The sequence below is a fragment of the Thunnus albacares genome, chromosome 8 (assembly GCF_914725855.1).
Source record: "Thunnus albacares chromosome 8, fThuAlb1.1, whole genome shotgun sequence".
Lineage (NCBI taxonomy): Eukaryota > Metazoa > Chordata > Actinopteri > Scombriformes > Scombridae > Thunnus > Thunnus albacares.
Genome location: NC_058113.1, coordinates 24,812,413 through 24,829,361, shown reverse-complemented (window position 1 = coordinate 24,829,361; position 16,949 = coordinate 24,812,413). Strand labels below are relative to the sequence as shown.

General features: G+C 41.1%; 1 protein-coding gene across 4 annotated transcripts in view; it reads left to right on the top strand.

The window, feature by feature from the left end:
* Positions 1-16,949, top strand: part of LOC122986994 (mannosyl-oligosaccharide 1,2-alpha-mannosidase IA) — a 200,292-nt gene that overhangs the window by 154,194 nt on the left and 29,149 nt on the right. The window lies entirely within an intron of this gene.

Genomic DNA, 16,949 nt, shown 5'->3' with positions numbered 1-16,949 from the left:
AATGAAATATTGTTCCTCGTCCAGCTCCTTTTATCGGCTAATATGAATCTCATTGTTATTTTTTTCCACCTCAGTTATCTGTTGCAGTGCTGCAGTCCGTCGGGATGAAGGGATAAGATTAAAGAATAGACGTTTCTGCTGCGATTTCCCATGATTGATCACTCTCAGGCGCTCGGCAGTCGGAATTATGATTCCTACTGTGCATTCATCCACTTGATTTGATTCTCTGCACGAAATGCTTTTAATACTCACAATCCCACGGCGTAATTGGTGTCTTAGTGAGCAGCAAGGCCGAGTATGGCCAACAGTTGACTGATGGCTCACGCTGCTGCTGTTGACATGCTGTTTATGTCATATGGCCCATGATCAGCCTCTATAACTGTAGGTACGTATCATCATTCTCGGCGGTCTGATTGAAGTCAGGTAACACATTTAGTTATAGAAAGCACAGATCACTCTTTAATGGTAGCAAAAAAAAAAAAGCTCTCCCTAGGAACAACAAATGCTTAAAAAATCAATCCAGAGTGTTTTACTACTGTTCTCTGCAGCAGTCAGTGCTGAGCTTCTGAAATCCATTCGCCCTGTCAGTCCCAAATGAAAGTCTGTGCTTATAGTCTGTCTGCCTGCTGATGCACGAAATACAATGTCTGTGTGGTCACGCTGTGCTTTATAATTCCAGGGAAGTGTACAGTACAATTTCCAGCTTCACATTTATAGTTACACTTACTCAAACAAGCTAACTCTCCTGTCTTTGCAACTGTCATACAGTAGGTAGCTGACAGAGAACCACTGAGGGGCAAAACGTGTACATCTCCCAAATCTTAACAGTTTGTTAAGAGTTTAAAATGTATAGCACTGATCGTCTTGTAGAGCACAGGATACTAAATTCCTCATCAAGGTATTTAATGTCATTTAATATCCTTTTCCTGTTCCTCTTATATTGATAAATGCCAGTTCTTTCACGTTTGTTTCATGGTTATACAGTAGTGGTTGAAATTCATTCCTTGTTTCAGGGGTTTCTCCACATTTTCTTTACATTGTGTTTTGCTAAACGTGACACTGCCCACTAGTGGACATGAACATTACACCCCCCCTCACACATGTGTATGTTCACTTACATGCAGCCTGTAGAAGCATAAATCCTGTTTTACAGACACAAACAGGTGTGAGGGACATAAAAGCAACACATGCACAGTGTATTGCAGTCACCATAAAGACCATAAAAATCATACTGTACCACAATTATGAAGCTTAAAATGTCAAAGCCTTAGTTTGTGTGTTATAATTAAGGTGGAGTGTTCCTGTTATTAGTCCATACAGGAGAAGGGTGTGTTTGTTTCGACAGGGAGGGGCACGTTACAAAATAATACAAGCTAATACATGACTACAAACTGCAGCCTGTAAAGTTGAATCAACAACCTCTCTGACACCAAATAAACCAAAATCGAACATTTCAAGCCTTACTAATCAATCAATAGGTCAGATTGTATTACCTTGTACAGAATATGTGTTTTGTTTTTTTATGTGTGTTCCCTCATCGCTGATATTTCTTTGCAGTAAATATTTTATGGGTCTTTTTTATGGTATTACTGCAACTACTGCCATTTGCATACCCTACTGATGCACTAATACGAACATTTATCATACTCAACCCTCATGTGTCTACTGTATTTAGTAAGCTGTATACTTGTTTGCCTTTGCTGAGTCCATCTTTATTTTTTTGCTTTGCTCAGCTCTCTAATTTTTCCCATGAGGATCATTAGTTTGATTTACTCCCATGGGAGCCTCCCAGTATAACCTGTTCTCTCCAACTGGGAGTTATGAACCTTGCACATTAACATAGTAGTTTCTTATGTAAAGGTACATGTACTTCCCCGTATTCAGACTTTTCTAGCCAGTCTTGGAAACCTTTCTTCTCTTACTTTTAGTAAAAGTGCTGCTGTATGTGCATGACGTTCATATTAGGCTTTATTCTGCTTCCTCTGTCCGTGGTAATGTACAGGGGAAGATGAATGCTGACTTTACAAAAAAGGATTTTGTATTCACACTCTCCGGTGGCTCTGGGATAGTGAACCCATCACTCTGAGTTGGTTAGTAATAGGATTTAGGATAGCACATTCTGACAGTCTGAGGTGAGAAAGAGTTTGATATATTGGTTAATATGCATGCAGGCTTAAGCCACAGTTCTGGGCCTGTTCCCAAGCGGTGAGGTGTGTAGATCAGGTATTAACAGCGCTGAAAGCCCAGAACGAGTCCTCTCTGGAAAGTAGGACAACTGCCATCTATACAGGAAGGTGTTTTATCACCTGGTGACAGTAGCGAGATGGTAGATGTCACATTTAGTGGGTACAAACTTGGTACAAACGAATGGAACTCCAGTGTGTTAGGGCTCAGGTTTAGGCACGTAGATGTGCATGTTCACATGTCTATATATAAATTAAATACACACAAATAGACAATACATTAAACATTCACACACACCCACAAACCCTCAGAAAAAGCCCCTACATGTGGGAAGAAGGATGGAAGTGAAAAATCTATTATTTGTGTTCGTCTATCTTGTCAAGCTGCTTCATGGCAACGTACATTCTCACTTCTCTCTCTCTATACATCTATATACTTTCTCTCTCAGTCTATAGTTTTCAATATTCAGAACCTGTTTCTAATTTGTAAGAACAAACATAACATTTTTATTTGTATAGCCCAATATCACAAATTACAAATTTGCCTCAGCGGGCTTTATGATCTGTACAGCAACACAACATCCAAAAAACCCTTTAACAGGGAAAAAAATGGACAAAACCTCAGGAAGAGCAACAGAGGAGGGATCCCTCTTCCAGGACAGACAGACATGCAATAGCTGTTGTGTGTACAGAAAAGACCAGACAACAAACAACAGCATGAAAAATGATAGATTAAGTGATAACATATATGAAGAATCTGAACAGGAGGACATAAAGCATCTTCCAGGTGCCGCCAGAAACCGAAATGTTGAGGTGTGTCTGGTAAATGATTCCTGAAAGCGAATTTTTGACCAACACAGCCGCCTTCGACCTCGCGGGTTTTGTTTTGTGTAGTTTTTACAGCAGGGTTGACCAGAGCTAGCACTGAAAATTATATCTGCATAAAACTTAACAACGTGACAGTAACAGTGAAAGGTCTCACTTACCTTTGTGACATGCTGGAGTTTTAAATCTGCGGTAAAGCATCTGTCACGTACACAAAATTTATATCATGATCAGTTTTACCACGTTAAAATTTAAGCTGATATTATCATGAAAGATATTGACCTGTTTTTACTCACTGCAGGCTTTAATACAAGTGACAAAGGCTACAGGTAGCTGCCGCTTCACAAGTGGAGATGCAGGTGTATTCAGACAGAAAGCGAAGTGAAAGAGTCAATAGAAAGATGCAAATCTGTTCTAGTTGGAATAGAGGAAGTGATAAAATCTAAACAACTGTTATCCGTCTCTTCCCTTCTCTCCTGCTGTTGTGGAGCAGCGTCAGTCCAGTGGGCAGAGTGCACACGGTTTTGGTTTCCAGCTGGTGCAGCTCCTGATTAACGCAGGGAGATGGGCCGATGTATCACTCCATTAGGGGCAGAGAGAGGGGCTGCTGAATCGTGGCCACTCAGCCATTACATGCTGTCATGAGATACTCCCATTTTCCCATTCTGCAACCCCCCCGACCACCCTCTAACCCAAATCACTTTACTGTGGAGATGCAGTCAGTCAGCCTGGAAGAAGACCATCCTGTTCAGGGTTTTCCTTGGATTTTTTTTTGAGACCAAGGTGGTAAAAGTTGGAGAACATGCGTGGTGCAGTGTACGCAGTTTTTAGAGTATCGTGTGCTTAAGTGAAAAAAAACGTCATTTTACTGAGAAAAGTGTCCATAGGGAATTAAATTTTATACAAAAAGATGAAAAATAAAGGTTGTGACAGATGACGGTGTTTATCATGTAGACCTGGGACGATATGCGTAGTAGAAAAGGGGGCTCTATTTTCAGTCTGTTGCTGCAGTTTACTGTGTGCTAAAACATTCACTGGTGTCCTTACTCAGCTGAAAAACAACATGAAACAGAACTGGCAGATAAGATAAATGGTCCACGGCCTTTTTATTTTAAAAAGTTAATTGCATTAATGAATGAATGAATGAATTTGAAAGCATCTTACAGTTTCCTGCCTGTATGCGAATAACAAACTGAGGGGGAGGAGGAGGAGTGCTCCGCTGTGTTGTTATTAACGTCATGTCTCCAGCAGTGGAGAGCAGCTCCGGGGAAAGACATCGTTCAAGACGCTGAGCAGCCGCAGGGTTTCTGATGTGAAATAGACTGAGCACCGACTTCTTCCCCTCAGAGTCGGTTTAAATTGTTTAATGCTGCAGTATGTGCTGGTCAGCTGGTCTCGTGTCTTACTGCTGGAGTTTGCTGCTCCGCTAACGTCAGTCTCTGAGTGACGGTGTAGAAAGGTCACGATATAATTCACGTTCATCTCGCAAAGGTAATTATTTAGTCATTAAATGAAAACATACTCTCAACTGCTGCCTTTTTTTGAAGATGAACTGCAACATAAGTCGAGCGTGTGTGTGCGCTGCAGACTGTCCGAGTGCTGCGCTGCTCTCACGGTTGAGTTCTGCCTTTTTCGTCCCGTCGACATCACATACTGCGGCCAGGAATACAAAGACCTTTGAGTTAGACAGTGTCTTTCTGTCTCTTTTTCACAAATACACATATAGAGCTGGAAGTAATGATTATTTTATCTTTACATGTACGTACGAAAAATGCTCAACACATTTTCCAGACCAACAGTCCAAAACCTGAAGGTATTCAACAGTTTACAATGCAGTAGCATAAAAAGTTGCAGACAAAACAATACTGTAAACAAATCATTTGAGCTGAAGTGAATAGTTGATAAATCGATAAGTTTATCAAGCTATTTTGACAATCTATTAATTGTTTAGTTTATTTTTAACCTCTTGTCTCTGTACATTAGAGACAGACAGCAGATATACGTCCTATCAAAATAAAGCAAATAAAGTTTTTGTGGATCAGCTTATCGGTTAATTGACCTACATACACACACACACACATAGTTGTTTACTCTGACACAAAGTTAGTGCTCCAGCTTTCTCTTTTCAATCACTCTTCACTCAATCTTTTCCTTTCTTACAGACCTGCTGACACACACACACACACACACACACACACACACACACTCTGCAATGAATACTGCGGTGCTTGCTGACATGATCCTGCAACTCGAGATGGCAGGTGTCAGTCAAATGTTCCCATTAAGATGAAAATGATGAATTCACTAAGCAGGGAGATCTGTTTGACAGGGCGGAAGCGGAGTTAACCGCCGAACTCGGTCTCACGCTGACAGTTTCAATCAGTAAACAGCCCGAATTATTCCACAGCAAACACCTGATTCATCTTTCAGTTTGTCATGTGGTACGGCGCAGGAAGATGGATAAACACATTTTGTATTCTACTTGTTTTAAAACCATAATTCTGCAATTGTTATGCGCAGCTGCATTGAAAATAATTGTGAGGGTGTAGCCTTTGTGACAGTTTACATTTTACATGATTGCTGCATCAAAAGCAGGATTTCTGCCACCAATTATCATACTGGTCACTGCTGTTCCCAAAAGAGCCTATGGTTACCTCTGTCCATGGCAACCTGAAGGCAGAGCGTTACACAAGAGCTGTGTCTACCCATGATGCTCCGGGAGGCGTCTCTCCCAGCGGCCACTTCACTTTCCCTTCTCTCTGCTGCATTGTGACATTTCAAAAAGTGTCAAACCTCCCAAACGAGAATGCATCCGCTTCACATCTCTGTACCCTCATTCAATCATTCAAGATCAGATTTTTCAAGCCCTTTTATGTAATTTATATTAAAAAAAAAATTTTAAATTCCCTTGAAATATGAAACTTGCCAGTTTCTTTTAAGGGAGATGTGTATGACCACAGCCTGCTCTAGACAGTTACAGATGAATGCAGTCAGCAAAATCTTACTGTGATTTGGACAAAAATGGTCTAAAGCAGTGACTTCCAAGCACTCCGAGTGCTGTTAGATAAATCTGAGGGGGTCACAAGATGATTAGCTTGATGGGAAATAAGTGGAAAAAAGCATGTTCTGCTCCAGAAACTAGACTTTTCTCTAATGTTATAATGTTTTTTTCTTGTGAAACACTGGATAGTTTTAGGCCTCTAACAAATCAAAGCAAAAAAATCTGAGGTTAAAAGGTTAATTCACGTTTTATGAAACTGCTTTTATGAAACTCATGGGCCAGTAGCTCCCAACCTAGGGGCAGGATCCACGCAAGGGGTCACAGAATAAGTCTTGAGGGTCCTGAGTTGATTAAGGGGAATGAAAAGCAGGAAAAGCATATTCTGCTTTATGAAATTATGGTCATTACCTCTAATTTCCTTGTAAATTACTGGATATTATTACTGCTTCAGAACCCAAAAAATTATCCAATTAAGCCAAAACCACTGTCATTATAATGGTCACAGCCAGCAGACTTATGCAGAGTGTGACAAAGGGTTCAACTAGACAAGGCTTTATTTTGAGGGGTCGCAAGCCAAACTAGAACAGTAGACAAAGTCTGTTTGTGACTCCTCTTCACATGTTTTTGCCGTAGTGAAGGATTAGGCTTCATGCTTTTCTCCTCAAAGGTTGTTACTTGGAGAAAAAAATTGTATCCCTGATAAGACATAAAAAATAAAAGCACCTGCTCGTTCACAAGGAAAAAATCACAAAGAATCCTTCACACTGTCGATCAATATTTCATTTTTTTTTACCTGATGAAGGTCTCAGAACCAAAACATTGTTGATAAAGTGAATACAAATGATCAACAATGTGCAGGATTTTTTTGGTTCAGTTCAGGGTAAAACTGCAACTCATCATTATTTTCACTAATAATTACTATCCCAGTTATTTTCTAGATAAATCATTTGGTCAATAAAATTCAGAAAATAGTGAAAAATGCCCATTACAACGTCCCACAACACAAGGTGACACATGAAGCCAAAGATATTTAGTGTAGATGTAGTTAAGAAATAACTTGAAAATTAATCGATTATCAACATTGGTGCCAATTAATATTCTGTCAATCGACAAATCGTTGAATTGACTAAGCATTTCAGCCTTAGTTAAGGGTTTTATACTTTATGCAACTATCAGTAAGACTTTATGGTAAGCTAAATTTTTTAAAATTTGACAAAAGTCAGAAAAAATTAACGATAATTTATTAGTAACAGTATTTTTTTTGTCTCTTTCTTCTCCCTTTAGTCATCACATGACCCCTCAGATTTAGAGAGCAGATATATAAAGGACGTATAGTATCCGTTGGTCTACGTGAGCGCCGGTTAATGAAGTAAATTGAGATGTATGAACATCCCTTCAATATGATAATTTCATTAACTTGTAATTACATCTAAGGAGCCAACAGGAACCATCTTCACTGTTCAGCCCGACTCCACCTGCTTCCTCCAGAACACGTCAATTCTCTACGGCCAATTCCGCCACTGTTTCTGTGCTCCTTGGGCTCATTTACCACCAATTCCTCTTATATCATCCAAACTGTTTTTTGGGTGGCCAAGATTGGGCCAATTCCACCTAGCACGACATTTCATTACAGCCAAGAATTGAACACATGGTGACCTCCGCTCAGCTCCACAGCTCCTGTATCAGGTCAAGGTTTTCTTCTCTTCCTGAGAGAAAGATTTACATTTTTTACAGCCAATTGTCTAATAGCTGTGGCTGCACAATTACCGCTCTCATAATGATATCAATCAGAGCGCTCCCCTTTGAAGTTGCATACTAATTTGGGCCTTAATGAACCTCATCTTAGTTTGATTTTGTCGCCAGCTCTGTGATTGCATTGATCAAGTTAACCTGCGTTGTAGCTCAGCGGGGGGAACATGTCTTGATTTGCCTGTCTGACGTTCATGGGGAGGAAATGTCCTCGCAGCTTCGAAGTGGAGAAGCTGGCTGAAACCGGCAAAGGCTAGCAGCGACTGGGCAGAGCGCCAGCGTAGTGGGGCTGGGAAGTGCTTTCTTTTTGTGCCAAACAGTGTTTTGGCATCGTCTGTATCCTCACATTCTGCCCACGGAGCACGGACACGGAGCCTGGCATTCACTCAAGGTATTACACCGAGGAAAAGAAAGCTCCCTCATGCTTTTACAATTCCCAAACTTTTCACCCCATCCCTCAATGCTTTCTCAGGTGTGACACTACATATGGTAAGCTGGCAGTAGTGGTGAAAGATATATTCAGGTACTTTATTCAAGTAAAAGTGCCACAATGTAAGAATATTCAATTACAAGTCCTGCATTTTGTTGCTTTACCTGGTCGAGTTGGAGATAATTTTAACTACTATATCACCCATAAGAGTGTATTTATTATATTTTATGATAGTCTAAAAAGTAAAAAAAAAAAAAAAAAAAAAGTAGTTTTCTTAAAATGAAAAAAGCTGCCACTTCAGTGAGATTATTTAAACTTTTTCAATACAAATCTACTTGAGTAGCAGAATAATCTCAGCTGTAGGTTTACTTATTCGTTTTTTGCAGAGTTTTCAACAACATCTCACTGTCCTCATCAGCAGATGGAAGTCGTGGAGAATTCAAATGCTGATGAAGACTGTGAGATGTGACCGAAAGCTCCGGGATAAGCTTTAGTGTTCAATAATGGACAAACACTAAATCCTAAGAGATTTCTGCTTGTACAGTATGTAAATTGTAGATATAATATAAATGAGTGGTGTAAAAGTAAAATATTTTCCTGTGAAATACAGTTGAATTATAAAGCGTCATCATTGAAATATAATAATTTACTTTGGTTTTTAAACTAGCTGACTATTCAATAACTTTGGCGTTGTTTGCGTCTTCAAAAGTGATTTAAAATAAATAATGCAAAAACTTACCGAACTGTTAAACACCCGAGTATAATATGTGGAAAAGTACGTCTTTCAAGTGTGAGAAAGAAAAATGAATACAAGAAAACTAAAAACGTGAAATGGGGAAAGGGGTTTCTTTTATATGTAATTAAGCTGTAATTGTGAAGTAGTGCACTCGGGTACAGCTGTTGCCACTCTTTCACTTTAATTGCCATCCACAGGTGAAAACAGCTTCTCTTCTCTACACACTCGACTGAATTTCAAACGTCTAATGGCCTCACCAGTGTTTTTATCCTCTGACTTTTTAAGTTTGAGGGAGCAGTGAAATTGTTTCTGTGTCTGTCTGCTAATTGGAATGTTTGAGGCGATGGCAAATTGGTAGATCAGTGGTTGAAGAAATCCTACTGAGAGGGGAAATAAAGAGAGAAAAAGGAAGTGACACCGACCTGCGGTGAGACGCTTCACAGCTGCCGAGCATGTAGCCGCCCTCACAATATGACACGTCTGCCACCTCAAACTGGGTTCACACAGGAGCTGCTAATAGGCCTGTCATGATAACTACTTCTGTTGGACGATATATTGTTCCAGAAATAATTGCGATACACGATGTTATTGTCATTTTAAGACCATTTTATGCCACAGTTGCGGTTAACATGGTTCAAATACCATATTTACCTATCTGGGAGGTGCCAGGACCCCTAGTTTCACCTTATTCACATACCTGCAGCCCACACACCTCCAGTAGTGGGAGTGAAGAGTTTCGGGAGAATTTTGGGTGTCTAGAAATGTTGGTTTTGGTTTGCCCTAAAAAAGAAAAAAACTAATTTACGACCACCACATTAGTCTTGTTCAGTTTATGTCCTGTTATGCTCTTCTATGTCAGTAGGTGGGAGTATTTAGCCGTTACTCCTCTGGGGACCGGAGTTTGAGGGTATGGGTGTCGTTCCAACTCATAAAGCAAAATGTTATTAAAAAGAACGACACGCAAAATTCACTCACTACTGTTTACAACTTTTTCCAGGGTAGTGGGGATGCACAGTCTCTCAAAATCAATATGAAACAACTTAGTAATGTTCCCTCAGAATATAACGATGTCACAGCTGTCTAAATGATATTAAAACAAGCGGTAAATCACCTGTTTCATGTACACTGAGGTACTGGGGGTTTTTTCTTAGCAGTGGTTAGTGAAAGCTGAATTTATCAAAATGCTGAAACCTTTTTGAAACAACCTGCTGAAACAGGTCGACAGATTATTTGCCTCATCACGTCATGCTTTTTATTCTGGCATCATGTTGGCTATAATGTTGGTGACATTCTTATGTAAACCAACATGCATGTAAACACAATGGGCAATATCGAGGTCAGCAAAAATGATTGTCAAGTCCATATGTCGTACGATAAGTCAGTAACGTCGCGACAGGCCTAGCTCTCTCTCACACATACTCCTACAAAGACACAAGTATTCTGTTCTCACATGATACTGCTGTTTGAAATCAGCTGTAGCAGTGCCATGCGCTGCTAAAAAGAAAGAAAAGAAATGGAAAAAAAAGAAATGTTAAGTCCTCTGTGGACGCTACTGTGGCAGGAGTGACAGCATGCCTTCCCAGGAGACACCTTGGCTCTGCTATTGTCACCAGTGTGGACACAGCAAGCCCTCTGAAATTAATACAAGCTGACCAGCAGCGTGCTCTCGCAGCCACGATGGGGACAGCAGGCTTATTCAGGGTGACAGAACCTGTGACTTGTCACAGCAAAGCCTGGGTGTCCTGCCCGGACTGGGACATTACAAATGCCACTCTGCATGAAGCGCTCTCTTGATTACCGCTGACTTTGCCTCGGATAAGTGAAATAACCACACCAAGGTGACTTTCACAAACCACCGACTAGTCAAAATAAGTCACCCGGTGTCTTTCCAGAGAATAGAAGCACGTCTGTCCTCGAATGGCATCTTTACATCTGTTACACTGACAGTTTAAAGCACGAGTGCAGCTTCACAAAACCCAAATCCACAGTCGTCTGTGCAGGATTTTCTCTGTTGTTAGAAAACAGCAAATAATTGGTAATGTAGTGCTGTGTTAAGCTGATTGTTTTCCACGCATCAACAAATTACATTTAAACATCTGACTCCCAACCCAGGGCCAACCACTGATTCACATAACAGCACTGGCAGTCAGATGTGACAAAACCATCCAAGGCACACACACTTATGGACCCTTTTTGCAGCTCAGTGTTGTTCTGCTGGCTCATCGATTGAGGACCTCCTGATGCGATCAACAGCTGTCTCTCAGTCAAGTGGCAAGCTGATGGCCGCCTGGTGTTTTTCCGCCTCAGTGTTGCCCATCAAGGTCAGACCCCATCACAGTCCCTCTTTATGTGCACATTTCTACACTGAGCTGAGTAACAGTAATGTTCCTCACAGACGGTGGGCTGACCATGAATAGAAGCATGCTAGTGGGTGGTGTTAGTCAGTTAGGTTTGATGTCATAGCCTCTCTGTGCCAGTCCCAGTGACTTTAGTTCACCTAGTTTGAGGATTTGAAGTAGTTTTTTTTCCCATCCAGCTCAGAAAAGGCATAAATGTTGAGAGGATATTGAGTTAGTGCATCTCACTCAAACCTGGCTCATGTCCAGCCACACAACCCCCGACTGTTTCTGTGTCTTTCTCTTCTTCCTGTCTCTGTTACAAACTTGAGGCAGATGCATAAAACTCTGTGTAGATTCATAATTAAGACCGTGTTTACACACAAAAACATAAATATGCATATGCAGTCTTTTCATAGGATGTGCAAAGCTGTGCGTACACACGGTTCAGTTGTGTAAAATCTCAGTGTTTGTGGAGGTGGATGCACATGCATGAGCGTCATTTTAAATGGATGTAGACACGCCTTTAATGAACTACTCCACCATTTGTTAGACTCAGGAAACAGCAAGAAAAGTTTAATCTCACTGATCGTGCCATATCGACAAGGTTCTCCAACAATATCAGAGCAGCTGTCATGATACACGACTGTGGTTAATTATAGCGTGTGTATCCTTAATTAATCACATGTACCCGTAAACCAACATTATTAAATGTCAGAAAGATAATCAATGATTTACTTCATAGAGCTAAAACAGGCTTCACATAATTAAAATAAAATTAAAGGATGATTCTAATGTATTTCAACCTGATGTATTTCCCATAAATGTGTCCATTTTGGCTCTGTGGATCTTGCTAACTTTGCACTCACAAGCTCCTAGAACTTATTGAGATTCGGGGAAACGAGGACTCGTGCAAAACAACATATTGGGGCAAATTATGCAAGCTTCCCACAGCTTTCCAAATAAACCTGAAAGAAAGTAAACATAGAAACCAGCTGCCTGTAGCAGCCATTATGGCTAACTGCATCTCTTTATCAGTCCTCTGTCCAACCTCTATAGCGAAGCTATATAAGTTAGCATGACCCAAGGAGCCACAGTGGCCACATTTATGGGAAATAATATCAGTTTATTTCAACCTGATGTATCCTTTACGTTTATGAATTCACCTTTGACATAAATGTATTATTTTGATCCCATTTATCACATTATACTGTATTTTATCTCCACTTTATCATATCCGTCACAGCTGGTCTTAGAAATCCATGTCTGAAATATGCATGAGTAATGTTCTTCTTTTGAAAATACCAGTTAATCTGGGGAAATGGCTTAAGAATGTTTTTATGTGTGTGTGTGTGTGTGTGCTTACCATAATTTATACATCTGTCTCCTTTTATTCTTCCATCATGCAGATGTTTCTCCGTTCTGTCTTTCCTTTCCTTTCCCTCGTCCATCCTTTCCTCACGCTCCTTCGCCTCTCCTCCTGCACTTCCTCTATTTTGGCACTTGGTGAGCAGTAACATTTAATTAGCATCAAAAGGCCAAGGCCCATGCAATATCTATGAGCTGTGACATTTGTGGCAAGACAGGGATCCCTCAGATGACCCCGGGGCCTCACACATTGAGGGGTCTGGGGAATATCAGACACCATTACTCACCATCTTGTGAGAATATTCAGCCCAGCGTCTTCAGCCCAAAGATATCCCAGTTCTTGTGATAGGTCAAAACTCTAAGCAACCCTCTTACTAAGAAGAGTGTCAGAATGATTCATGTTTATTTATGTTGTTGGTCATGCCTGTAGCTTGTCTTTTTTCAGCTGGTGCAGTGCAATGTTTTTTTCTGGTTATTTGTCTTACTATAATTTCATGTTTCTTGATATGTCTAAAATGTGAATTCCCATGCACCACTAGTTACATTTCTACAAAAATCAACAATACCTTGAGGAAAAACCATGGACCAAACCATTTTAGCATTTTCTAGGAGAAATGGCCAAGGGCGAGTGACCACAGTTTGTGTTAATCTCAGGTGGAAAAGCTACAAGCCTGATGCCCTCAAGCATGGCTGTGCTCTGGCATTGCCTCAGTGGGCACATAGTCAATACTGCACCATTGTTACCAAGTCTGCCCATATTGCCCCTGCTATTTTCTGACGTGGTCAGTTGTTCAGGCACTACATGTCCAGACTTCCCAATTTCACACAAGCATAGTTTGGAAAGTGATGGGAAAATGTGTTGTATTAATTTTGCACAACTTTTGGGAATATCTGTGTGGATAAAAGGAAACTGGAATGTGGATTATGCATGCGGCTTGGCATAGTATTTTAATTATGAAATTTAATCCAGTTTCCATTTTTCTGATATGAGTGACCTCCTTTCTTACTGGGCTCAGACGAGCTCCACTGTATTTATTTGTTTTTCTCACTCCCATCGCCTGAATCCTGCACCTGGGTCTTTTGGCAGGAGCCAAGCAAATCTGTTCAGCTTCCCTAACGTTATTCTGCCTTCAAATTGATGAAGCACGTCCAACCTCAAACAACAATCCTCTTTACTGTCGAGCTGTGTGTCTGAACTTGAGTATGGAATTGTGTTGATGTGTGCCAGCACGGAGGCAGAGGAGTGGCAGCAGGATGGATGCCACCCCCCGGTGAGAAAATGAGTGGAATCACAGCATTTTCCACCCAGCTGACACCCAAGACAGATGGAGCTAGTGAACACTGCAGCACAGCCCCAGTCGAAACCATGGCAACAGCATATACGCGGCAACAGGAAGCCTGCCAGGCCAATCGGAGAGGAGAACACATTGCCATCTAAGTAGGTCCCTGAGGTAGACTCAGAGACGATGATAGCCTAACGGATGGAGGTTGGTGCTGACAGAATCAAGAGGATCCATCATAATGCCTGATGAAAGATCGAGAGGAATACAGCACCATATGCCTTATATCCTACGGGGATGATTTGATATAGGCTGCAACAGCTAGCGTTTTAGATCACAGGCAAAATGGCATGTCATCAGCCATGCCTCTGTAGTACTGTTAAACAGAAGCTGACTGAAGCTTTAAGGCATGTATGTCTATGGTTGATGTGTTTTTAGAGTGTTTACACAGTGTGCTATGTGAAGGGCTGCCTCTCAAAAAATCACTTTATTCACCTTATTTTCCCTTCTGTTGTTGTATTTCTGTATTGTCGCCCGCAGGGAATTTGTCATTTCACTTTGCTCCTCAGAGCAGAAGATCAGCTGCACAACAGCAACCTTACAACTGATAGATTCAGTGTCTCACTCAAGGACACTTGAGTACGCTTGACCTCAAGCCCTGTAACTGAAAGTCTTAAGTTTTCCCACTCAGCGATTTCAGAGCGAGGTGAATAATTTACTAAATGATTTCTCAATCTAGAAATTGTACATTCTAGCGGGCTTGCAGTTAGCAGAAATTCTATTTTCTTTTATGTGGTGAAAAACCACAAAACCCAGCATTATTACACATCTACTTCAGATGGAAAGGCACATGGTGTAATGCAATAGGCCAAGATAAATGTCATGAAGTGTCTTAATTCCACATGTATAAAAAAAACCAGACTGCAGCACATTGAAGAGAGTGCACGTCAGAATTTCTCTTGATTTTAATGGAATTTGAGTTTATAGAAGTATATAAAACTGAATGTGACCCATATATGACCCTCAGTCTTCAGATCTCATTTCAGTCAAGTCTGCCACATTTATTGAAACTCCTGCCTTCACTGAAGGAGCGTAGCGAGAGCTAATTTATGCTTGCCCCCCTCTCTGCCCCAACACAGTCAAACTATCCTCCCTGCGTTTCCAGATGACCTCTGCAGCACTGTACGACCTTTGTTACGACTCCCACTTTCAGATTAAACAGTGTGCGAGACAGATAAAACACGCATTGACAGATGTAAAGTATAATTGTATATATTACCATCTCAAATTGTTTCCACTGAGGTAAAACCTTTATATCTTGGCTATATCCCCATTTTTAATCATGCAGAATCCAGTTTGACCTTGTACAGAATGTCTAAATCAAACTTTTTTTTTTCTCCTCTTTTAAATGTATGACATTACAGCTTACAGATGAAACATCTATCCTTCATTATAAGAAGCGAGCCGCTGCCTTGGCTTTCACCCCTTCTAAAAGAACTTGTGAAATCGAGTTTCTTGAGTGTCTTGCTCGTTTCAATTTTCTAGGAATCGCAGTGAAATTTTGTGGGTCTGAATGGCGGTTATCTACGCTATGCAGCCTGTTCACTGTGTTAAGCTGAATTGCCTTTTCTTTACAGACTCTATGGGGGCTGGGTGATTATGTAGGCTTTTATTTTTTGGTTAAAGAGGATAGATTACATAGAGTTTTTTGTCACTCAGGGCAGCAACTTTACTCCAAAAAACATCACACTTCAGAGGCACAGTGGAATTAAATGACTGCATGTGCAGCATGAGCTGACATGCGTGACGGTTCGTCCTTGGCTTCCCAAGTGCACTCTGCTTACACCGCCGCACCTCTCACCATCTTCCTATTCGCTGTCAGCCTCTGACAACGCGATAGCCTCCTGCAGACGCACCGATGAAGGATTTGCGCTATAAACATTAATCTCAGGAAGCATGTTATATGGCGTCTTAATTTACAGTGGAGACATATACATAAAGAGGAATAAACACATTTTCAGGCAAACATCTGTCTCTCTCTGGCTTCCACACACACACACACAAACATATGCAGACACACACACACACACAGTCGCTCCCCCACATGCACGGCATCACAGTGGCCATATCCCTCACTGAGTCGAGTCTTTGATGAGGCAGGCGATGCTTTGAAGCCTGACTCTGCCATCAGGAGCTTTTAAAGAAGCCCCACTTCTCTCTCTTCCACTCCACAAACAACCGGCTCATATTGTCAGCTGAACCGCAGAACCACGCTAGGCCACACAGATAACCCAAATCTGATCTCCCTCATCTCGCCTTGCCTCCTCGCATCCCAGTCAAAGATTCAGACACAAACCACCCCCATTTTCTCTCCCCCTCTCTCTCTCTCTCTCTCTCTCTCTCTCCCTCTCTCCTCTACAGAGGCTGTGACTGCTTTATCTTCTACACTTTATCCTCACCCCCTCATCGCATTGTGTTCCTCCAATCTCATTACCACTCTCTTGCTATCCGCCGGCTCTTGTCCCGCGGATTATGTTTATCTCTTTTTGGGAATAAACAACAAGTATTTGCTGTATGTTTATTGTCCAGCCTTCCAGAGATATCTTGGAGGAGGAGGTGTGGACCTTTTTTTGTACAGTGTGAAACAAGAGATGAATACTTACATTATAGCTTGAGGACATCCCTTTTATGTACACTTTTGTTTGCACCTTGGCAAACATTTTCCCTCCAGTACTTAAGAACTTTAAGATGCTGGTCGGTCCATCTTTGATCCAGGTAGAGCAACATATCTCATGTTTGAATTTTCAAGAAATTTGCAGTAGACACTCTCCAAAGCACACCTCCTAATATATCTGCTGACCCGTAATCTCTCCTCTACTGTAGCTCTAACGTCAGGCCAAAATAACCACGTGTACACAGAAAATATTAAAATCTAACGGACAAGATGACCGTGAAATTCATTTTGCCCATTAATGTGCCCTAAAGGACAAACATTTCCATTTTGGACACTAGATGAGCTTTCCTCTTGTACCACTTGAAGT